Consider the following 26,075-nt stretch of genomic DNA (forward strand, 5'->3'; position numbering starts at 1 on the left):
CTCTTCAATTTCATTTCTAGTGATCGGTCTGTTCAGTTGGTCTGTTTCTGCTTGATTCAGTTTTGGCAAGCTGTAAGATTCTAGAAAATTGTCCATTTCTTCCAGATTGTCAAACTTGTTGCCATACAGTTGTTCATAGTATTCTCTTATGGTTTTTTGTATTTCTGCTGTATCCGTTGTGATTTCTCCTTTTTCATTTATAATTTTGGTGATTTGGGTTCTTTCTCTCTTCTTTTTAGTGAGTCTGGCCAGGGGTTTGTCAATTTTGTTGACCTTTTCAAAGAACCAGCTCTTGGTTTTATTAATTTTCTCTCTTGTTTTTTGAGTCTCTATTTTATTGATTTCTTCTTTGATCTTTATCATTTCCTTCCTTCTGCTGACTTTAGGACTTTTTTGTTCTTCTTTTTCTAATTCGTTTAGGTGGAGGGTTAAGTTGTCCATTTGGGATCTTTCTTCTTTTTTGAGAAAGGCCTGGATTGCTATAAATTTCCCTCTGAGCACTGTTTTCACAGCATCCCATAGATTTTGAGAGGTTGTGTCTTCATTATCATTTGTTTCAAGGTAGTTTTTAATTTCCTTCTTGATTTCCTCATTGACCCATTGGTTTTTTAGTAGCATGTTGTTTAGTCTCCATGGAGTAGGTTTTTTCTCTTTCCTTTTCCCATGGTTGATTTCTAATTTCATGGCATTGTGGTCAGAGAAGATACTTGAGATAATTTCTACGCTCCTAAATTTATTGAGATTCGCTTTGTGTCCCAATATGTGGTCGATTCTTGAGAATGTTCCATGAGCATTTGAGAAGAATGTGTATTCTGCTTTTTTTGGATGTAGTGTCCTGAAGATATCAATTAAGTCTAACTTTTCTATTGTTTCCTTTAGGATCTCTGTTGCTTTATTGGTTTTCTGTCTAGAGGATCTGTCCATTGATGTGAGGGGGGTATTTAGGTCTCCTACTATGATTGTATTCTCATCAATATCTCCCTTTATGTCTGTTAATATTTGTTGTGTGTATCTGGGTGCTCCTGTATTTGGGGCATATATGTTGACAATAGTAACATCCTCTCCTTGGATGGATCCCTTAATCATTAAATAGTGTCCTTCTTTGTCTTTCTTTATGCCTTTTGTTTTAAAGTCTATTTTGTCTGATATGAGCGTTGCGACTCCTGCTTTTCTGTCATGTCTATTGGCGTGAAATATTTTTCCCCACCCTTTCACTTTCAATCTATACGTATCTTTTGTCCTAAGGTGAGTTTCTTGTAGGCAGCATATTGAAGGTTTTTGCCTTTTTATCCACTCAGCCACTCTGTGTCTTTTGATTGGGGCATTCAGTCCATTGACATTTAAGGTGATAATTGATAGATGATTATTTATTGCCATTTGAACCTCGTGTTCCAGTTGATTCTATGGTTCTCCATTTTTTTTTTTTTTTTTTTTTTTTGGTTGGATGGTCTCCTGTTATTATCTGCTTGAGTGTTTTTTTTTTTTTCATTTTTTGCAAATGCAATATTTGGTTTTGGCTTGTGATTGCCCTGTTTTTTAAGTATGCTAACCCCTTCCCATAAATGTGTGTTTTAGCCTGATGGTCCTGTAAGTTCAAACACTTCATTACTATATTAAAATTAAGAAGAGAGACATACATATAAACAAAAAGGGTTATTTACCTCCTGACATCCCTTGCCCACATTTTATGGTTTTGATGACTCTTTTTTATTTTTTTCTTTTTAATTTTATTTTGTTTGAAGCATGTTCATGATTAAATCTGTATGCTGGCTTATTTGAGTGACTGCTCTCTGATTGCAGTTTCCTCAGTCCTAGTTCTTCCTCTTCTTCTTCTTCGTTTTTTTTTTTTTTTTTTTTTTCTTTTTTCTTCCCTTTCCTTCCTTTCTTTTTGGTTTAGAGAAGCCCTTTCAATATTTCCTTTAACCTGGGTTTTGTGTTGCTGTATTCTTTAAGTTTTTGTTTGTTGGGAAAAATTTTTATTTCCCCTTCTATTTTAAATGATATTCTTGCTGGATAGAGTATTCTAAGTTGCATATTTTTTCCTTTGAGCACTTTAAATATCTCTTGCCATTCCCTCCTGGCCTGTAGTGTTTCTGTAGAGAAATCAGCTGATATTCTTATGGGGGTTCCCTTGTAGGTAACATTCTGTTTTTCTCTTGCTGCCTTGAGGATCCTCTCTTTATCACTAACTTTTGCCATTTTTATTATGATGTGTCTTGGTGTGGGTCTGTTTGGGTTCAGTTTGTTTGGGGCCCTCTGTGCTTCTTGTATCTTGAATCCAGTATCCTTTAGATTTGGGAAGTTTCCAGCAATAATTTCTTCAAATATATTTTCCATTCCCTTATCATTTTCTACTCCTTCTGGAATTCCTATTATGCGTAGATTGGCCCGCTTTATATTATCCCATAGGTCTCTTCTATTGCTTTCCAGTTTTTTGATTCGGTTTTCTGTCTGTTGACCAGATTGAGTGATTTCCATTATTCTATCTTCCATATCACTGATTCGTTCTTCTGCATTATTCATTCTGGTTTTTACTGCCCCTAGTTCAGTTTGCATCTCTGCAAATGAATGTTCTAGTTTTTCTTGGCTCCTCCTTATATTTTCTAGTTCCTTTCTGAGGGTATCTGCATTACTGTTCATATCTTCTCTTAATTCCTTCAGTATTTTCACTATTTCTCTTTTGAACTCCAGGTCTGTCAGACTGCCGAGATCTGTTTCATTGTTGACTGTTTTAGGTGAGTTCTCCTGTTGGTTTGACTGGGAGTGGTTTCTCAGCTTCTTCATCTTGCTTGTTGTTTTCTTTCTCCTGAGGGAGTTGTACTCTCCGTGATCGGGCAGTGTTTGCCTTGTCACTGCCGTGGAATATTTCCTGAGGGCTGGCGTTGTTGGTCAATCTTTTTTGAGGCAGTGTGGCTTTTCTGGAGTGTTGATGGGGCTAACAGTGTTTCTTTGAAGCAAAGGAGGACTTCCTGAGGGCAGACAGGACTGAGAGGTCCACACCGCGATGGTAGCAGATTTCACTTGGCCATGAAGAGCTTGCTCTGGTGTTTTTAGGCTGTGGGGTTCTTGCAGGGGGTTGGCGGTGTTGGGCAGCTGCTTTTTAGGGGTGCATCACCCCCTGGGGGCTGGAGCAGCTATCTGGGGCACTGAGAACCTGAGAGGCTCTTCCCTAGGGCAGCCCAACTCAGAAGGACAGCCTGAGAATGTAGGCGGATCTTTTCACAGTCTGGCTGAGCTTGTTGCAGCTTTTCTGGGCTGCAGGGGGTCCTGCCTGGAGCTGGCAGTCCTATGCAGCTGGTCCACTAGAGCATCCCCTGGGGGCTTGGGCGGGTAGCAGGGCCGTTGGAAACCGAAGAGGCTCCTCCCCGGGGCACCCCGACTCAGAAAAACCTGTCCGAGAATTAGGCCGATCTATTCACAGCCTGGCTAAGCTTGTTCTAGCTTTTCTAGGCTGCAGGCCTTTTCTCAGGGGCTGGTGCTGTTTGGTGCTGCTCTGCGGAAGTGTAGCCCCTCCAAAGGGCAAGCAGGCCTGTGCAGGGACAGCCCCTGCGGTGGTAGGCTTCAGGCAATTGTTGAGGCCAGCCCTCCTGGATGGCAGGCAGCCCCAGGTCCGTGAGAGCGTAGGGCGTGGCGGGGGTGGGGGGAGGGAATGCACTGGGAAGCAGAGTTTTCAGCTAGCTAGCGGGCCTGTAAGCTTGCTGTGGCGTGGGGGGTATTCTATGGGGACCCACCCCTTCTTCTCTCCCCTCCCCAGCACGGGCGCAGACCAGGCTCTTCTCCCAGGTTCCCTCTGACGTGGCTTTCCCCTTCCCCACTCCTGGAGTATTGCTCCCTTCCTCTGCGACAGCTTTGTTTTCTAGTCTCCCAGGCAGTCTCTGCCCCGTCAACTGGTTTCTAGACCTCCCAAGCAGTTTCCGCTCTGCCCCGCCCCCCTAGCCCGGGGACTAATCTCTGGAGCTGAGGTCTCGGTGCCCAGCCCCCACCCAGGCGGCGCCCCCCGGCCCTTTCTCGGGGACTAACCTTCTGCGGCAAGGTCTCGGTGCCCAGCCCCCCTCCCAGGCGTCCCCCGGCCCTTTCTCAGGAATTAACCTTCGGCAGCGAGGTCTCGGTGCCCAGCCCCCACCCAGGCGTCCCCCGGCCCTTTCTCAGGGATTAACCTTCGGAGGCGAGGTCTCGGTGTTCAGCCCCCACCCAGGCGTCCCCGGCCCTTTCTCAGGGATTAACCTTCGGAGGCCAGGTCTCGGTGTTCAGCCCCCACCCAGGCGTCCCCCGGCCCCCTCTCGGGGACTAACCTTCGGCGGCGAGGTCTCGGTGCCCAGCCCCCACCCAGGCGTCTCAATTTTTGGTGACTCTGCCCGTAGTTCAGATGGTCCGTTGGGTTCTTGATCGGCTTTTCCGTACTCCAACTTACTGCTACACTCTTCTCTGCATCTGGAGATTCCTCCGGTTCGTTTGATCTTTCGCCCGGTAGGTGACTTTCCAGGGTGCGGGATCCCTTTCTCCTCTGCAGTTACCTTTCGGGAGCCCCCGTCTTGCTCGGATTCGCCTTCTCTCACTCTCCTCTTTTCTCCTGTTCTGCCCAATAATGTCACGAACTTCTTGCCGTTATTGGAGTTTAGGTTCCTCTGCCAGCGATTGGTTGCTGTTCTGTGCGAGTCATTTATTCTGTAGATGTGCTTTTTTTGTTGTGTTTGTGGGAGAGGGCGAGCGTGTCTTCCTACTCCTCCGCCATCTTGTCCTCTCTCCTGAGTTATTTTTTGATTGAGAGGTTCAGAAAGGTACTGATTGATTATTTGAATGTATGTCACATTTATGTTACCTTACTACATATAGTTCACACACACACACACACACATACTTCATAGTTCAAATTGGCTTATACAACTTATGTTGTATATACCACCTATAATATGTTAATGACAAAAGATGTCCCATGACCATCAGAAAAGATACAATTATGATCAGATACCAGTTTTTTTTTAATGTTAAAAGGCTCAGAAATCAAACCTAAAAAATATTTTTTTGCTTCTAATTTTAAAAAGAATCAATTTTTATTAGGAACATATTTTCAAAAGATGGTAGATGATTAGCTTTTTTCAGTAGAAATAGTTTTCCATTATTTAAATGTATCCAGTTGCTCACTGCCTGAGCTTTAGTTACAATGTGACTTGCCTAAATAAAAATTCCCTGACTTTATGCCTAAAACTAATATACCCATCTTTACTAGAAAGGAAGGCTATTCTTAATTCCTACAGGTAGCAAGATAAACATGCAGGTATAACAGAACAAAAGAACTCAAATTGGCTTTATTAGCTTCACAATCTATCCAAAAACATAAGCAAAGAAAGTTCCTTGCTAAATTATAGATAACTTGCTTCAGCCTCTACCACTTCTTCTCAGTGGAAAAGTAAATATTCATGTAAAAGGTTATAAAATGGTCAATCATGTCATAACTACTGGCCTGGTAGCTGTTTTCCCTATGTAGATCTAAATCCATGCACATTTATAATTTTGAGTTTATTGCATTTTCTTAGTTTGTAAATAGTCATTAAATATGTTTAAATAATTTAGGCATATGATGAGTCCCCTTTGTTATTTTACTTTATATTTTTTCCCTATGGAAAAGTACAATAGAAGTAACCAGCATATCAAGTTTATAATAAACAAGACACTTATGTTTTTAAACCTACCAAATAACTGAAATCCCACTACCATAGCTTCAAGTCTTACGTGTAAACATTAATCCTTGTGATTTCTCTGGAGTTGCTATTACTTTTGTTTACTCTTTTGGTCAGGAAGCATTTTAGAATCTTCTACTTGGTCATTTTTATCATAGCAATTCATAGTTCATGAGTCAAGTGTCATGGTAGGACTGTGACTTCTGACTTTTGTTGTATATTAAAAATAGGTAGATAGGTACATAGACACATAAATAGATTATTTTGCATTTAACATCCAGAAACTCAGAAAATAATTAAGAGAAGGAATCAAGGTTTCCACTCAGATCTTTTGAGACTCCGATTAAAATTTCATTAATCACCTCTTATCACCATGATTGTCAAATCACAGTTTTCCAGGAATTAGTATTCACTTATATAGAGTACTAAACAACCGCTGAGGGTATCTCGATTTTCTTTTCCAGAGTGCAGTTTCTTGTCATAGATTCCCTTTTGAAACTGCTAAGGAAAAGATACACATGATGCACTTGTCATATTATTTTGAGGTCATATTTAAAAAGCACTTGGGCTTTCCTTTCTTCCAAAATATGAGGCCTGTGAACTGACATTTGGAAATTTGGCAAAAGGCTGTAATCCTCTATTGCAGTTGCTCAAATCAGGCCAGTGTTTTCACATTTAAATTTTGCTTTTTCCAATGCAAAAATTAATAGTAACTTAGTGAGTTGCCAAACTATATCAGTCCTAGAGACCACAGAATCAAATACTTTTTCAGGTCAGACTATTCTGACGAACGAATAAGTCCTACATTTTACTGTGGAAACCAAATTAACTTTTGCATTCAGCACTGAAAAGCCATTACTTGGCCTCACTGTGAATGCAATATTGCCACAGAAAACAGAGAACCCATTTATAGTGTCATTCACCATCATCCATGGCCTATGACTCTCAGCCCCTGCTTTTTAAAGAGATAGCTTCTACCTTTACCAATGTGTTTTCCATTGTTTAGTTGAAGAATATGACTATGGACCCTCTTATAATAAAGTTTAAAAGTGTGTGCACAGATTACATTTAACCATACCACTAAAATAGTCTTACCTAAGTCTCTAAATTCCATCCTATAACTTACCCAAGTATTCTGGCGGCTTGAATTAATTTTATCGACTATATATCCAGATTTCCATCAATCAACCAAATGGAACAAGTGCAAATTCTTCCAGCTACTTTTGCTGGCACATGGAATCTAGTATATTTCACAGACATATCATGCTGATAAATTCACTTTTTTTCTAAAACTATACATTTCCAAATTTGGTTGAACATTCATTCCCAGCATCAATACCACTGTGTATTCTCATAATTTTAATTTCTCTATAATTTATCAAAATATATTTTGTCTTATACATATTTAACATATATTTTGTATACTAATACATTTTGCATATTTGTCCAAGGTTTAACATTACGATTATCCCTCCCACTTCTAGGTAGCAACGAATACAACTTTAATTACATGGAGATTACAAAGGATGGCTGGTTTTAGTTATGAAGAGAATTGTCTTTTTCTTTCAAAATACCAGCATCTTCAAACTGCAACGGGAAAGTCATATCAAAGAAAAAAAGAAAGAAAGGGCTGCTTCAGCTGTCAAGTAAAGTAAAGTTTGAGGGCTTAGAACTTAAACATCTCTATTTTATTTCTTGCTCCTTTTTTTTGCCAATTGATGCAATCAGACCATATCAGCGACCTGGATAGTCTGGATTTAAATGTCTTTGAAAATCAACAATGCACAGGATCAAAATGTGAGTTTGATTTTAGTTTGCCTAAACACTGTGGCTTCAAGGGAAAAAATTACAGTACTATAATATAAAGTGTCTAATTATCAGAACATGACCTGAGATAAGACTGAAAATTTGGACTTTTATTTTCTATATGTTTAAGCTCCCTATAGTCTTTAGAAGACAGAAAAATCAAAGTTCCTCCCCCCAATTATTGAAATTCATCTTGATCTTCATTTATTTTGTAACAACAGTTCCTGCCAGCCCCCAGAGCTTTGCATTAGGTGGATGTTTCCTTCCAAACGACCGATATGAAAATAGGATTATTGTATACTATTATGACAGTCTTTCCAAAATTTTAACCTGTAAGAGTAGCTATGTTTTCACTACCCCCAGCCTTAAAACATCCAGAAAATCAATCATAGAATCTCCCCCGCTGTTGCCTGCAAACAATCTACATGACATTTTCTATAGCAATATGGATATATCAGTTCAAACAACAGAAAGCAACTCTAAAAGAATGAAGTTTTTTAGAGGATTTGGGAGAGGCTTAGAATTGTTTCAAGTCTCAAGGAAACTGGCTGGAGTGTACTCTGTGAATAGCAAGCAGGTCCAAAATCAGAATGTAGAATTGGTCTAGTGGTTGACACTTTCATTGGGTATAGGCATTACATACTCACACAACCAACAAAATCACTGGGTGCTGGAAGCTGCCACAGTGAATGATACTATTGTTACCTCTATAAGTAAATCTCATAGATCAATTTTGCAAAACTACTCAAACTATTTTCAGATTCAGTGTAACTGCTATCAAGATCCCAGTGGCGCTTTTTAAAAAATAAATGGAGAAAACCATCCAGAAAATACATATGGATTCTCAAGTGACCCCAAGTATCCAAAACAATCTTGGAAAAGAACAATATTGGAAGGCTCACACTTTGTGACTTCAAAATTTAGATACAGTAATCAAAACAGGTACTGGCATAAAACACAGACATATAGATAAATGGAATACAATAGAGATATCATAAATAATCCCTTACATACATGGTGAAAGGATTTTTGATAAGGGTGACAAACCTCTCAAAGGGGGAAAGAACAGTCATTTAAAGAAATGGTGCTGGGTAAACATGCCTATCTACAGGCAAAAGAATGAATTTGGATTCTTAAACAATTCCATGTACAGAAATTAGCTCAAAATGTAGTAAATACTTAAATGTAAGACTAAAACAATAAAAATCTTAGAAAAAAACAGAAAAAATGGAGTGACAGTGTACTTGGAAATGGTTACTTGGATAGTTAAAGGCACAAACAATAAAAGAAAACATAGACAAACTGGGAGTCATGAAAAATTTTCAAATTTAGTATATCAAAAGATACCATATTGCAAAATACACAATTGATAAGGGATCAATTTCCAGAGTATACAGATAACTCAATAACAACAACAAAACTCAATAACTACAACAAAGAAAACTTTGATGAAAAATAGATTATGGACTTGAATAGACATTTCTTCAAATGAGATATATAAGTGGTCAATAAGCATAAGAAAAGATGTGCAAGATTACTAAATATTAGGGAATTGTAAGTCAAAACTACAGGGAGATACCACCTCAACCCATCAGGAAGACTGAATGTGTATTCTGCTGCTTTCAGATGAAATACGCTCTATATATCAATTAAGTCCATATGGTCCAGCAATTCCACTCCCAGGTATATATCAAAAAAACAAAAACCAAAAAACAGAAACACTAATTCAAAAATACACATTCACCCCAACATTACTAATAGCATTATTTACAATTGCCAAGATGCAGAAGCAACCTAGGACTTCATCAACAGATGAATCCATATACAATAGGATACTACTCAGACCTAAAAAAGAAAGAAAATTTTCCATTTGCAGAAACATGGGTGGACTTGGAGGGTATTATGCTAATTAAAATAAGTCAGACAAAGAATGATAAATACTGTATGATATCACCTACAGATGAAATCTAAAAAATATAACAAACTAGTTACAAAAAAAAAAAAAGCAGGCTCACAGATACAGAGAACAAACTAGGGTCAATAGAGGGTAGGGGAGTGGGAGGTACAATCTATTGGGAGTAATATAGGGTCAAAGATGTACAACATGTGGAAGAGCATCAATATTTTGTAATACGTACAAATGGTAACTAACATAAAAAATTGTGTAAAAAACTGGAAAACTAAGAAAGGAAAATAGAGTCATATAAAATACTTAAAATGAGAGATGAGGGAAGATAACAAAGAAAGGCAACAAATGCAAACAGTTACAAACAACATGGTAGTTATTCATCTAAATACATCAATAATCACTTTAAAGGTGAATGGTCTAAATATATCAATTGAAATACAAAGATTATTCAGAGTGAATTGGAAAATAAAAAGGTCCAACTATATTAAGAAGTCCACTTTAAATATTAAAAAATCTAGATAGCTTAAAAGTAAAGGGATAAAAAAAGGTATACCATGCTAACACTAATGTAGTTGGGTTAGCTACAGCTACATTAATTTCAGATAAAGCCATTCTCAGAATAAGAAAGATTATCAGGAATAAAGACAGACATTAAAAAAATAATAATAGAGTCAATCCTTTAGGAAGATATAATCTTTAAATGTTGGTGCACATAACAAAAGAAAATAAAACTGTGGTAAGGCAAAAACTAATAGAACAGGAAGAAGAAATATTCACTATTATAGTTGGACAGACTTCAACACTTTTCTCTCAATAATTTATAGAGCCAGTCAGAAAATCAGTAAGGCTGATGACTTGGGCAACACCATTAATTACCTTGATTTAACTGACATCTATAGGATGCTTCATCCAAAACCACCAGAATACATATTTTTCTCAAGTCCAAATGGAACACTCACTAAGATAAACCACTTTCTGGACCATAAAACAAACTTTAATTAATTCAAAAGAAAATACAACACAGAAAGCATGTTCTCAGGGCACAATAAAATTAAACAAAATCAATAATATGCTATGTACATAATTATAATTATTTGGAAATTAAATAACACAATTGGAAATATCACACAAGTGAAAGCAGAAATCTCAAGAATTTTATAAATATTTTGACTAAAAAAATGAAAATACTGTTAATATATGTGGAATGTAGTAAAAGGAGGACTCAGAGGGAAATTTATAGCATTAAATGCATATACTAGAAAAGAAGAAATATGTTAATTCAATAACTTAAATTTCAACCTTAGAAAAAAGAAGAGAAACTTAAAGGTAAAGTAATTAAAGAAAAGACAAAATAAAAATTAGAGCAGAAAGTGATGAAAATGAAAAAAAGTTAGGGAAATTCCACAAAACCAAAGCCTGGTTTTTTGAAAAGAAATCAGTATAATCATTAAACCTTTAGCCAGACTAAACAAGAAAAAAAAAAAAAAAATACCAGAGTTCCTGTCATGGTTCAGCAGTAATGGATCCAAGTAGTATCCATGAGGATGTGGGTTCAATCCCTGGCCTCATTCAGTGGGTTAAGGATCCACTGTTGCTGTGAGCTGTGGTGTATGTCACAGATGTAGCTTGGATCCTGCATTGCTGTGGCTGTGGCATAGGTTGGCAGCTATAGCTCTGATTCAACCCCTAGCCTGGGAACTTCCATATGCTGCAGGAGTGGCCATAAAAAGATCAAAAAAAAAAAAAAAAAAAAAAAAGAAAAGAAAAAGAAGATACAAATCATTAATATCAGAAATGAAAGAGTTGACCATCACCACCGATTTCACAGACATTAAATGGCTGTAAAAAGAATATTATGACATCTCTATCCCCACAAATTTAACTTAGATGAAATATACCAATTCCTTAAAAGGCACTGACTATCAAAACTCACATAAGGAGAAACTGACAACCTTAATAGCCCTATATCTGTTAAAAATTGAATCAATGATAAATAATCTTTTAATAAAGAAAGCACAGACCTAGATGAGTTCACTGGTGAATTCCGCCAAATATTTAAGAAAGAAATCATACCAATTCTCTTACAACTTCTCCCAGAAAAGGGAAGCAAAGGGAACACTTTCTAATTGATTCTGTATAGGCAAAATTAGAAGCTATCAGGGACAGGGGAACTGGATGGACCAAGCTCAGACTTTTTTTTTTTTTTTTTTTTAGGCTAGTGAAACTATTTTCTATGACACCTGTTGACCTGAAGCAAATAGACTACCAATGTTTCTCCAGCAAAGATGGAATTTTTTCAGGATCAGCAGAAAACTGCAGTCTGCAGCCACAGGAACCTCAAGTTCTCTAATGGCAAGGGAAGAATACTTTTATAGGAAGAAAAGGAAGTTGGGAGGGCTATGGTAAATAAAGACTTTACCTTTTCAGTGGCTGCATCCTTACCAGAAAAGAGCAGAAGTCTTCTTCCAGTTAGGTGCTATCATCGCAGGGCATGAGAGCTCCCCCTTTTGGTCTCCCTACCGTACTTAATTGAGGCTTCTGTTTATTAATTTTTTATACAGTAACAGTGGTAACTTGACATGCCACTATTCAGTCAAAACCCATAGAACTTTTCAGCACAAAGAGTGAACCCTAATGTAAGCAAATACTAAAAAATCATTTAGGAGGTAAAAGGACACCAGTACCATACGGAAAAAGTGACAAAACAATCTGTTATTCAAACATATGAAACTACTTCACTGAAAGATGTGGGGTAAAAAAGTGCTAACCTAAGTAACTTTTGAAATGAGCGGAATCTGTAAGGTTGAAGACAAACTGTATATAACCATGACAGTCTAGATGGTAATTTTTTTTTCCATGGCAGCATGAGTTAATAATTTTGGCACCTATACGCATGTATATTGGAAGTGAACAATTAAGTAAACCAATGGAGAATAGCTGAAACAAGGTTTCTCACTACTGTAGTGTGGATTTGCATACAAGGAAGGTAAGGAGGTTATAAATAGCAATGAATTAGAGTAAAAGACATCATTATAAACTCATATTTAGCTTAACATAGATACAGATTGCAGACTGTTACATATAGAGAGACAGACAGACAGACACACAGACAGACAGACACACAGACACAAATACACACACACGCGGGCAGATTTGTATGCACATGTTTCCTTGCTCTGTTAGCTGAGATATCCTGGATCTTGACTGCAAATAACATTTCAAAAAAAGAAATAGGGGCACCTTAGTCGAATGCATGATTTTAGTCCTGGGCAGGAAACATACAAGATGAATCTGGATCACATTTAGCGCCAGAAAAATAAGGCAATACTAAAAGAAAAATCAAAACAAACACAAAGAAAGCATGATAGGTGTATGTCAAAGGGACAAATGAGCCAACTGAAAGACCTCCTAATGGCCAAGTAGGAACAATCTGAGTAAAAACATAAATAATATTCATCAAAGCCCAAAGTACGAAATACATTTTCTCAAGCCCATGCTGATACAAATGAATGAATGAATAAATAAATACATGAGGGAGAAGAGACAAACTCTCATGAAAAAAAACTTAAATGAATTATCTAGATTCTGGGTCCTCAGTGAGAGGGAACATTGCCTACTTCTCCTCATTAAACAGAGGCTCCCTTTCATAATGAAAACTGTATAATAAAAAAAGCCTAACCAATCTCACCTGAAGAAACCAAGAGAGGTGATCGATTTTCACATCAATGGTGAAAAGGCATGCTGATAGTATATTCCCTTTTTATGTGATAAAAATGTCAGTCTGCCTCTGTGGTCTTCCTTCCAGAAACCCATGACTGCAGTCACATCATGATAAAGATACTAGAATCCCAATTTAGAGGCTTTCTACAAAATATCTCACCAAAACTGTTAAATATCTCCTTAAAACTGTTAATGTCATCCTAAACTAGGAAAATATGAGAAACTGTCACAATCAAGAGGAGCCCAAGGACACCTGTTGTTTATATGAAATGTGGAATTCTGGATGGGACCCTGAAATAGAAAAAAAGGATATTAGGGACAAACTAAGGAAATCTGAATAAAGTATGGCATCCATTTCGTTTTAATCCTGAATTTCAATGATGCCTGTGAATTATTCTAATGAATCCTGATTCCAGGTTTATAACCTACTAAACAAATAAAGAAACTTTTCCCCCTAAGGGTAAGATTTAAAAAGTTTAGAATTTATTAATGCAGTCATAAAAGGAAACTCAGTTCACATTTACAAATTTTAAAGAATCCAAAATGTTGCCCAAAGCCTAAAAATAACTGTGGAACCCTCAAAACTGTTTACCTGTTACTTAGCACTACAGGAAAAGTTTAAGTCACTTATATTTTGTCTCTCAGATTATTATATATGCTATCCTGCTGAGTGAAACTATTGACAATGGCAACAATAACGTGTCAAGTACCATAAAATGAATGTAAAAAATAATAAATCATCCATAACAAGTCAGGAAACAGGCTCCATTATGGGGGATATTTATTTTGTAATGTCTCAAGGTCACCTAGTAGGTATAAAGATGTCTTTAAATGCTTTTCTTGGACATACAAATTTACACTATTGTGATATAGTGGTGATCAGATAGATGAACTGAGCTGATTAAATCTTAATATATCCACAATTCTTATCTGGATGAAAGAGATTTACTACTCTGCAGAATTTCATCCAGGAAAAACTTCCTACCATTGGCCTGAAAGATGGGGAACAGGTAGCTTCAATACATCATGCTTTTTTTGATCGCTTAATATTCATAAATAAGCTTTTTAGAGGAATAAAATCAAGAAAGATTTTTTTTAAGTATGGGGATATAAATTTTGCATACTTATTCTCATATATACTTGCATCCATATATATTTTATCTATTTCAATAATTCAATAATTGTTTATTTCAATAATTCAGGAAAACAGTTACACCGTACAAGCAATACACCTTATAATCCTGCCCCCAATTCATTCTTTAAGCTTGTTAATTCAATTTCTTCAGTAAGGAAAGGTGCCATCAAGCAGCAAAACTAACATGGAAAAAACATTTTATACTAATTAGGATATTAAGCAGTGCCCAACCCTCTAGCGTCTGCTTCTGTGAGCTAGGTCTAGAGGAGTGAATTAAAGGCTAACGTTGAGATTTCTAGCATAGGCTCTAGAATCAAACTGCTTAATTTGAGTTCCTGCTCCACTTCTCTCCAGATTTCTGATTTGGGGCAAAATACATTTACCTGTGCTTCTGTCTTCTCATCTATAAAATGAGGGAAAACAGCAGTAACTATCATGAGGATGATACCCAGCCAATAAACCAGCACATCCTTGCCAGTCATTTACAGTCACGGTCTATTCTGAGGGGCCTGTATCTACCTCAATTCTGATGCATTAATCTGATTTCATACCAGTTGTAAATATGTTGAGAATCATTTATACCTACATCATAGAATATTTGTGACTCCTAAATGAGTTAATGGCATGAAATAATTGATCCAGTGTCTGGCACACCAATTTTTCAAAAAACATACAATCTTCTATTATAAACATCAAAAACTGAGGTTCTGTGAGAATGAGCTTGGGGGAAAGAATCTCCACTTCCTATGACATCAAGGTGCTTGAGCCAAAATATTTTAAGTGCTACATTTTGGATAGAATGCTCTTGAGAGAGGTCTTTGACTTAAAGAACTCACAGTAATCATTACAGAGGGCAGAGAAAAGGAAGCAAAAATAGCTGCTTAGGGCTATTCTATTATGTACAGCAATTCTGGAGGGCGGAGGGAGAGGTCCTAAAGAATTTTGTTGTTTATGGAGAATACTGAAGTAAGAAAAGATAAAAGCTCTCAGTTTGAACACCCTAAAGGTAGCAGATAAATGTATTTAGATAAGGGTTTCTCCATTGCTGTATTATCTCCATAATAAGAAAATAACAAGGAGTAAATGAGCTTCGGCTGTATGTAGAGTGAGCTCAACCTCTGGTAATTCCATACATTTTAAACATATTCACTATGATGTATCAGAGAAGGCATGCTAATTATATTAGGAAGAATTCCTTTTTAAAATGGCATTTTTATATGCCACTTGCAGATATAGGCCTTAAATACATGAACATGTCAAAAACCTAACTTTTTAATGTTTTCTTACAAATGAGGCGTTAACTGTAAGAAGTTATCTTAATTCTGGTGTATTTTCTTTAAGCAGTTTGCATTGGTTTTCCAGTTCCAAAATGAACCAATAGAGCATATCATGTTGAAAAAAATGTATATTCCAGACTACTAAATGGCGTGTCTTATTCCAAGTTTATAGGGTACTACAAATAACTGAGAAATATTATCAATGTTTTTGTTATTAAGAATGCCATGACAACCTTAGTTCTGATTGCCTCTTGTTGGATTAAGTTATGTCTTGAGGGGTTCAGCTCTCCCACACTTCACCAAATAATCTCATTCTCTTTCCTCTGAGAGCAAAGATTAATCATTCAGAAACTTAATGAGCTGGAAAAACAAATACCAGTAGAAGAAAGAGGCCTGAGCACTTTAAATAAAATAAATTAGTTTCCATTTGAAAAGTAAATTAGTTGATTTACAAATCTTTTTTTTTCTCTATTTGTGCTTCTCTGTATTTTTACCATTCTTCTCAAACCCTCTGTCCCTTCAAAGGTAAAGTTCACTTACAAAAACTTTTTTTTTATACTTCTGTTCATTTTCTATTTTAGAAGATATCTTTCCACCACAGATATTTTTATATTTTACATTTCTTTTCCCTAAATTGCCTGTCTTTCTAAATATTTACTAAAAATTTTGTTACTGAAAAACCATAGTAAAGTTTCAAAAATTTGTGGAAAGAAAAATAAGAGACTAAAAATCAAAGATAAAGGAGTATTTATTTAATAATCCATAATAAAATAATTTGTTTTTACATATTTTTAAATGTGGCTACCATGCTTATTAATGTGACTTTTTAAAAGAAAATCTTAATATTTGAATGTTTTCAAATATATTGTCTTATTTTGTTATGGGATTTTATTTAAAAATATATTTCATAACATGAACAATGTAAGAAAGCTCAAAAGCTATCTTTTGGACTTGAGCTAAAATCTGTGTATCCTTTCTTTAAACAATGCTTGAAATTACAAACATTTAATTACATTTAATTATACTTATGTGAACAGTAATTTAAATTATATAAGGTGAAAAGTTTATGGAAGTATATTTAGAACAACTTATGCACATAAAGATTAAATTCTTATTTATTTGAAAATATGCTTCCTTTTATCTAAAATCTGCTCTGTTATACAACTATCTCTAAATAGTTCCTATATATATTTTTGATTACAGCTTAAACATGACTTCTCCAAAAGCCTTCTCTGATAGCTTCAATCTGAAATATCAGTTGAAGAATTGTGCTCCCCTAATAGCCAGCCCTATCACTGGTATATATTCTAGCACACAGATAGTGACAGTGAATTTTCTAGTCAATATATTACACATTTATGGCGTCAACTAGAAAATTCCTAACTTGCCTTGGAGATCTCTTGATTATTCCCCTTTTGAATATTTAAGGAGTTGTAGGCCTTAATTTGAGAAAAATAACTCATCTAGAAAATGCTAGCCTTGCATGCCACATTAAAGGGCTTGTTTTTAATTTATAGAGTTTGTGGAACTACATGACAGAATTTAAGACAGAATGGGACATAATATTTTTCATATGGAGGGACGATGGAAAAGATTTAGTGTTGGAAGGTAAGATGACACTGCTAAAAGCATAGTGACTGATAGATGAGAGATAAGTTCTTAAATAAAGATGTTACCAGAATCCAGGTTCTTGTTCATGCAGTTGAAGAATGAACTTCTCGAATACACACACTGTCAGTTGTTGCTATTTCCTGTATGTGTGACTATGTGGTAGTAAGTGATGTTTAGAAAAAACATTTAGCCACTTTTTTTAAAGTACATATTATTTAACAAAATCTCCCTCATTTTTATAAATCTAAATATTTCCTTTTTGTCTCAAGTCTAAATGTTTTCATAAAGAAACGAGAAATGAATTTTAATGAAGTAATGATTCTTTTTTCTTTTTGTCTTTTTGCCTTTTCTAGGACCACGTCCACACTATATGGAGGTTCCCAGGCTAGGGGTCTAATCGGAGCTGTAGCCACCAGCCTACGCCAGAGCCACAGCAATGCGGAACCCAAGCCGTGTCTGCAACCTACACCACAGCTCATGGCAACGCTGGATCCTTAACCCACTGATCAAGGCCAGGGATCGAACCCGCAACCTCATGGTTCCTAGTCAGATTCAGTAACCACTGTGCCACGATGGGAAGTCCAATTTTTTCTTTTCCCCCCTAAGGCCCAGGGTAGGGGTTGAATCAGAGCTGTAGCTGATGGCCTACACCACAGCCACAGTGATGTGGAAACCGAGCCTCGTCTGTGACCTACACCACAGCTCCTGGCAACACCAGATCCTCAACCCACTGAGCGAGGCCAGGGATCGAACCTGCGACCTCATGGTTCCTCATCGGATTCGTTAACCACTGTGCCATGACGGGAACTGAATTAATGATTCTTTAGAACAGAAAATCTTCCCCATAATTGCTCAGTGCAAGCAGTCATCAAGTCAAGACATGCTGGCTGATGAATAGCAAGACAGAGAAGGCAGCTGTCACTGTGAGAGATATACATGCATTTTTAGTCACAAGTCCACAAAATTTTTATGAAATCAAGTAGCAATAACTATCATGAGCAAATATTATTAGGTGAAAATGAGGCAGAATAATAACCCAGGTATTCAGTGTTGGAGCCTGGGCTTCAATGCATTCATTGATATGGCTACTGATTAACATTTGTGGCTTAAGGGCTCCAGGGAGTAACATCCCCACAGCCCTTGTTTACTATAGGGAGTGTACCTACCCCTAGGTGGGCATTAATCTCTAACGTGCTGTGACTCAGTTAACCAGAAGAAAAGGGCAAAGAAACCATGAGACTTCTGGGACATTTCCACCCCTAAAACCCCTATTGGATAAGGACTGATACAGGTAATTGAGCAAGGCCAATGGTAGAAAACCACATCTTTCTGCACCTCACATTGGTACCCCTCCATCTTTAAGGGATTAAAAACGCCTATAGGACAGTAGAGAGTGGCGGGGTGGGGGTGGGGGTCTCTTCTTGGGAACTATTTGCTTTCCTGTAATAAAGACTTTGCTTGCTTGCTAACTGTTCACTAGTATTTTTGATGCTGGAAAGATGTTGCCGGAATCCAGGTTCTTGTTGATGCAGTCGAAGAATGAACTTCGTGAACACATCTTTCCGGCATCAAAAATACGAGTGAAAAGGTGAAACAGTTATGATTCCACAGCAAGATCATTCCCACGCCAACACCTAAGGATCAGTTGTTTTTTGCCATCCTCTCAATTCTTCCTTTGATTTTATTCCCCTCCCCCCATCAGCACCCATTGTTATTCAGGACTGCACTCCAAAGTCACTTCTTCAGAGTTTCCTGAACACACTATCTAAATAAATGTCTCACCCCTGCCCCACCTCCAGGGCACTTTCCTTTAGTTCCTTATTTTCTTTTTTCGGTGAAAAGAAAACAAAAGGTTTAATATATATACCTTCAGAAACAAAAGGTTTAATACATATATCTTCCTATTGGGAAGGGGTCCTGCAGAGGCAGGAGTACTTGATTTAGTCTCTGTTGTGACCTCAAGACCCACAATAGTGCCTGGCTGAGGAGAGAAACGCAAAATTAGTTTAATAAAATGTGTTATTACAGAATATTGTTAAAGAATATTATAGCTAATTATTCTTACATTGCATAAATCAGGGCTAATTGATATCAATGCCACTTGTGGTCTTAAAGTTACATACTGTATGCTCTATCAGTCCCTTAGCCAAACTATGCTCAAGGACAATTTTTAAGAAACTTGATCTTTTCTTCACCTCTTATTCTTTGGCTGTCCACCAGTTTTCAATCTAATCTGTCAATTTAACTTACTCTTTGACTTGACATCTTTCCTATCAATTTCTGGTGCCAAATGTTATAAAACGGTTCTCAAAAATTGAGTTAGCACATAATGTTTGTTACACACCTATTTTTGGTTTAAGATGTAAAACCCCATAAAATGCCAAGAAACAAGTCAAGCTACGTTCTTCTTTCTTTGAGGTATCACTAGGAATTTTAGTAGCCTATCTGTGTAAATTTATGACTACAAACACAGTTAAAAGGTAGTTCAAAGGTCACTAGGATTAGCGTATTCTTAACCATCAATTTATGTGCCATTGTAATTTTCTTCCTCTGTGTGTGTACACAAGAATATGCCAGATAGGATATAAGCATAATTATAACTACCTGAATATTATACTCTTGCTTCTTTTGCAAAGGGAAAAATATTCCTACCTACATTTAAGGTGTTTAGGGAGTGAAAAAATATCAAATACTATGAAGATAACTTGCCTTCCTTGATAAGAAAAATCAAATATTTTCAGCTTCCAAATATATATTAACATCCCTTTAGTTGTTTTCTATGCTAAAAGCTAAATTCAAATAAAGATATATCAATATTTGATATTTTTTTCCCCACAATTGTGGCACATGGAAGTTCCTGGGCCAGGGATTGAACCTATGTCAAAGCAGCAACATGGACCATTGCAGTGACAGTGCTTGATCCTTAATCCACTGTACCACAAGTGAACTCCTCTGTATTTAATATTTTATATACATTGCAATGGAGGCTTATATAAAAAGCAAAATAATCCTCATTTTATTTCCATATAAATCATATTCTACAAAAATATGAAACTATTTTTTAATTTTTTAATTTTTAATTTTTTAAAATTTATTTTAATTAATTAATTTATTTCTTGCTTTTTAGGGCCACACCTGTGGTATATGGAAGTTCCCAGGCTTGGGGCTGAATCCAAGCTACAGCTTCCAGCCTCCACCAGTCACAGCAATGCCAGATCCGAGCTGCCCCTGTGACCTACACCACAGCTCATGTCAACGCAGGATCCTTATCCCTCTGAGCAGGCGCCAGGGATCAAACCCACATCTCATGGATACTGAGCAACAGCAGGAATTCCAAGTATTTATTTTTGTGCATTAGTTTTATTATTAGCAGCATGGAGGGCTTATTTTCTTCAGTTTTATTCACTCTACTTCTCTTCTTTGTTGTACTTAATTTTTGACATTTTCTGGAGTGTGTTTATTAAGATGGATGTGTTGCCATAAATTTTTGCCTTTGAAATGATTAACAATCTCTTCTTGCACTTTCTAAAACTCACTTTTGTAGTAATTTCAGAATTTCAGACATTACAAAAATAATATGAATGACTATCTCACAACTAGTGTATTATTGGGTGCTTTCAATTTGTCCATCAGTGTCTCTGTCCTCAGTTCTAGGGGATTCAGCAAATGTTTTAAGATTAAGGTTGCCAGATTAATCAAAAGATTTTTGCAAAAAAGATAGGATGCCCCGTTACATTTGAATTTCCAATAAATAATGAGTAAATACTTAGTACAAGTGTGTCCTATTCAATATTTGACATTTACATTAAAAAAGTATTCACTGTTTATAAACTTCAAATTTAATTGAGTATCCTATGTTTTTCCTGACATCCCTAAATGAGATGGAAATCAGTTGTGGGGTTTAGGCTCCTTGTGTCTTCAACATTCCACTCCAGCCTTGCTCAACCACAAAATACTTGGCTGGTTTCTCTGTCCATCTCAGTGGCCCTATGTCTAGGTCAGGCTTAGAGTCAGACCTTCTAGATCATAACGAGATTAGCAACCAGAAAAGGCAGATGCTTTCAAAAACAGTTGTAGAACATCAGCTCATCTCTGAAAGTTCATCACCTCTACGGAGTTTTAGTCCTTTTAGTCCTCATCATTTCAATAATATGTTGCCTTTAAATGTATGATGTATATAATCATTCCGGATATTCCTATTTGTTCTCAATGGAATGGCTATTCTATTTTAATCTATTCCATTTTGCTTAGCATCAAAATAGTTTTTTATGAATTATATTTTATTATCTGTTAATATAAAATATGTTCTAAATTTTATGGTAACTTTTGACCCACAATTTACCTAAAAGAATATTTTTTTAAATGTCTGACCTGCAGCTTTTCTAAAGTTTTTTTTTTTTTTTTTTTTTTTTTTTTATGTTACTAGTTTATGACAGGTCTATTTTGGTCAAAAGATGTGCTCTATATAATTAAAATTCTTGAAATTGCTTGAGATTTTCTAATGATTCATTATTGGTACAGTTTTGTAAGAATTCTATGTATACTTGGCATGCACATAGTCTGTGCAGTATTTTATATGTCAATTCAGTCAAATATATTAGCTATAGGTTCAAATATCCCATATCAATGCTGATTTTTTTTACCTGCTTATTTAATGAACAAAACAGATTCTATTTTTAGCTGAAACTTGTTCTTAATATTGTTGATTAAGTTTTTATTTTGACAATGTTTCTTTTATATTGATGGATTGTTTTAGCCAGACCGACAATCTCTGTCTTTAAAATGGAATGTTACAACTTTTTAATACCTATTTACTCATTGATATAACTGGATTATAACACCAATACATTTGGTGTCTGCTAATGCTCTTTCTTTTGTTCTTCACTCCTTTGTTAGTTTCCTTTTGTATTTTTAAAATCATGACATATGATTCCTTTGGGGGATAGACACTATTTCTTTTAGAAGTTGTTTCTATTGTATTTAAACATGAATATCTAACATCAAAATTTGAGATAATTAGCATCTTTTTTGGAATAATAAAAAAGATGTTAAAACATTCCATTTATTCCATTTCACTTTGTGCTATTACTGTATTTTTAATTCTCACTTTTTAAATCTCACCGAGTATAAGTTTGCTTGGCGTCCCTAACAAAGTACCACAGACTAGGTGGTTTAAATAACAGAAATTTATTTTCTCACAATTCTGGAAGCTATAAGTTTAAGATCAAGGTGTTGGCAGGTTTGTTTCTTCTGATGCCAATGCATCTGTCTTGCTGATGGCCACCTCTTGCTGAGTCATTTAAGCTCATTCCTCTGACTGTGCTGTGTCCTAATCACCTCTTCCTATATGAATGCCAGTCATACTTGATTAGGGCCCACCCAAATTATCTCATTTTAACTTAATTACCTCTTTAAAGGCCCTGCTGCTAAACAGAGTCACAGTCTGAGATGATGGGGGTTAGAACTTCAAACCCCCATAAAAATTTGAAGGGAACACGACGTAGCCCATAATACCTACTGAACACTATTGTTATTGTTTTATTCAGCCAAACTGGTTAATTTTATTTAGATGTACCATTTATCACTCTCTTGCCCTTTACTTCTTTTTGCATTTTAGACCTCTGCTATGGAATTACTTTATTTTCTTTGTGAATTACATGTTTGTAATTGTCCTTTGTAAGAATTTACTTGTGGCAAAGTCTCTCTCCTTTTTTTTTTTTTGGTCTGAAAATGACTGCTTGTATTATTTTCCTTGAGCGCACTGAATACATCATGTCACACAATAGCTTCCATTGTTTCTGATGAAGAATGAGTTTTTATTTTGACAATGACTTAAAGTAACATCACCTGTTTTGTTTTTTGTTTTTTTTTTTCTAATTTGAAGACTGCTGTTTTGTTTAAAATTTCACAGTTTCACCATGATGTATGTACAGATAGGTTTCCCTTTTATTTATCCTATTGAAATATTTCAATATTCCTTTTTTTTTTTAAATCTTCAGAATCTAGGTGGGTATAATCTAAATGATGGGTGAGAGCAAATATTATAAAGTGTTAAAGGTAGAAACTGTAGGTATGTGGCAAAATTCTTTCAACTTTCCCATTTATTTGAAATTTTTATAATAAAATATTGGAAAATAATTATACTCTATATACTAACACAAAATATCAGAAAATAAAATGTATAATAATAAAATATCCTAAAACATCAAATATTTAAAGCAGTATATGAAAACACCAAATATTTAGGAAAACATCTAAGAGATAACACATAAGACCTCTTAATAGGAAACTAAATGAGATAAAAACACTAAAATTGATGCAAATAAGTAGTGGTATACTTTGAGTTTATGTACTAGAAGACAGTATTGCAAAAATGATCACTTATCTCAAATTGAACTATATAATCAACACACCCCCAATAAAAGTCTTTTCAAATTTTACAACGAATGAAAGTTGGCAAATAAATTGAATATTTATATAACACAGGACAAAAATAGACAAGTTAGTCTTAGAGAAGCATAACAAACTCAGGAGATATACACTAAAAATGTATGGTAACAGTGACAATGTATTACTATTTGGGAATAAAAATATGGGCATACGAACAAATAGAGGATATAAAAATGAACCCATACATATATGGTCACTTGATTTATGACTACAGGATAGAAAAGTATGATCATTAATTAGATCTTGTTGAATCAACTGGATATCTGAAGAGCAGATAGAAATTTCGATCTTTGACATACATTAAAAATATCAATCCAGATGAATAATAAATATAAATATAAAAGGTAAAAAAATCCTCTAGAAAAAAGTAGGAGAATACTGACAGTCCTAGTCAGTCCCAGTCAGGCATACGACCAAGACAGTAAAGAACCAATAGAATATCACCCATCCCGTTTTGCACTTTCAGTGCAGTATTCAACAAATTACATGGGACAGTCAACATTTGATTATAAAATAGGCTTCATGGTAGATAGTTGTAGGCTGATGTAGGTGTTCTGAGCACTTTAAGGTAGACAAGGCTATGATGTTTTTTCAATATATGAGATTTTTGATTTATGATGGGTTTATGAGGATGTAGCCCCATCATAAGTTAAGCAACATTTGTATCTTTATGTTGTTAGGGCAAGAAAGCATTTAAGAATAATACAAAATATCCTCACCATAATGAAATCTATTGATTAATTTAACTTTATTAAAGTTAAGAACTTCCTTTCATCAAAAAAATCATTAAGAGATGATGTTTTATCCTAAGGCAAGTAGAAAAGGTCGCAACACCTTTACCATTATGTCTAATACAGCATGGAATGGCCGGAGTACTAAATTATTTTGGTTTCACAACTGAGATGGCAAAGAAGTATGACGCTCACAGGTCTTACGTTTCTCTATATACCCTAGTAAATTATTTTTTCCTCTTTATTTATTTTTTGTTTTTGTTTTTTTGTTTCTTTTTACAGCTGCACCCAGGGCATATGGAAGTTCATGGGATAGGGGTCTAATTAGAGCTACAGCTGAGGCCTAAGCCATAACTATGGCAACACCGGATCCAAGTTGCATGTGCAACCTGGCAGCAGCTTGTGGCAATGCGGGTTCTTTATCAAATTGAATGAGGCGTGGGATCAAACCTGCATCTTCAGGGATACTGTGTCGGGTTCTTAGCCCCCTGAGCCACAACAGGAACTCCTATCCTTATCAATTTAGTCATAGTGCTTAGCAATTCTTTTCTCATGAAAACAAAGGACAACATTCCTTTTTAATGGCTGCTAAAGTTACATCACTTTAAATGTTTGACATAAACTATACATTACTAGATATTTTTTTCTTTTCTTTTTAGAGCTGTACCTTCAGCATATGGAGGTTCCTAGGGCTAGGGGTCTAATCAGAGCTGTAGCCACCGGCCTAGGCCACAGCAATGTGGGATTTGAGCCGTGTCTATGACCGATACCACTCAGGGCAACGCCAGATCCTTAACCCACTGAGTGAGGCCAGGGATCAACCCTGCAACCTCATGGTTCCTAGTTGGATTCGTTAACCACTGAGCCATGACGACAACTTCTAGATTTTTTTTTTTTTTTTTTTTAAAGCCATCCATGGCTTATGGAGGTTCCTAGGGGTTGAATCAGCAGTTGATCTGGCAATGCCAGATCCTTAACCCAGTGAGCAGGGCCAGGGATCAAACCCACATCCTCATGGACTCTAGCTCGGTTTGTTACCACTGAGCCACAACAGGAACTCTGACATAGCTAGATTTTTAAAACATAAAGTTATTTTTATTACTTGATGAGCTGAATAGACTATTTGATGAGCAGAATCACAATTTTGAAGAAAGAGTAAATAGCAAAAGAATTGAAAATGCATACAAAAGAGAAGATGTTTCAGATGTGAAGATATTTGTAATATATATATATATACACATATATATATATGAGAAAGGATAATATAAAGAATATATAAGTAACTCCTACACATCAATAAGAACATTTCAGGAAAATCTAAAAATTGAACAAAATATTTGTATGAATACTTTATTAAAAAGGATATACTAATATTCAATAAGTATATATAAAATACTAAGAATCTGTTTAGTCATAAGAGAAAATATACAAGCATAAATAATGAATATTCAAAATACCTACCCATGTGACAAAAATTAAAATATAACAAGTATTGGCAAGCTTGTGGAGCAATTTAAATTATCATACTATTTATAAGACTATAAACTGGTGCAATCACTTTGGAGAAGTTTTTAGTAGTATCTACTAAAGCAGAATCTTTGGATTTCATAAGAACCAGATTTTACACACACACACACACACACACACTAGAAAAATGTATCCATGTATTAACCAGAAGACAAAAGATATACACAAAAAAAGTATTTTCATAACACCACTAATAGTCCAAACTCAACGCCCATCAACAGTAGAATGGGT

The sequence above is a fragment of the Sus scrofa genome, chromosome 5 (genome assembly GCF_000003025.6).
Source record: "Sus scrofa isolate TJ Tabasco breed Duroc chromosome 5, Sscrofa11.1, whole genome shotgun sequence".
NCBI lineage: Eukaryota > Metazoa > Chordata > Mammalia > Artiodactyla > Suidae > Sus > Sus scrofa.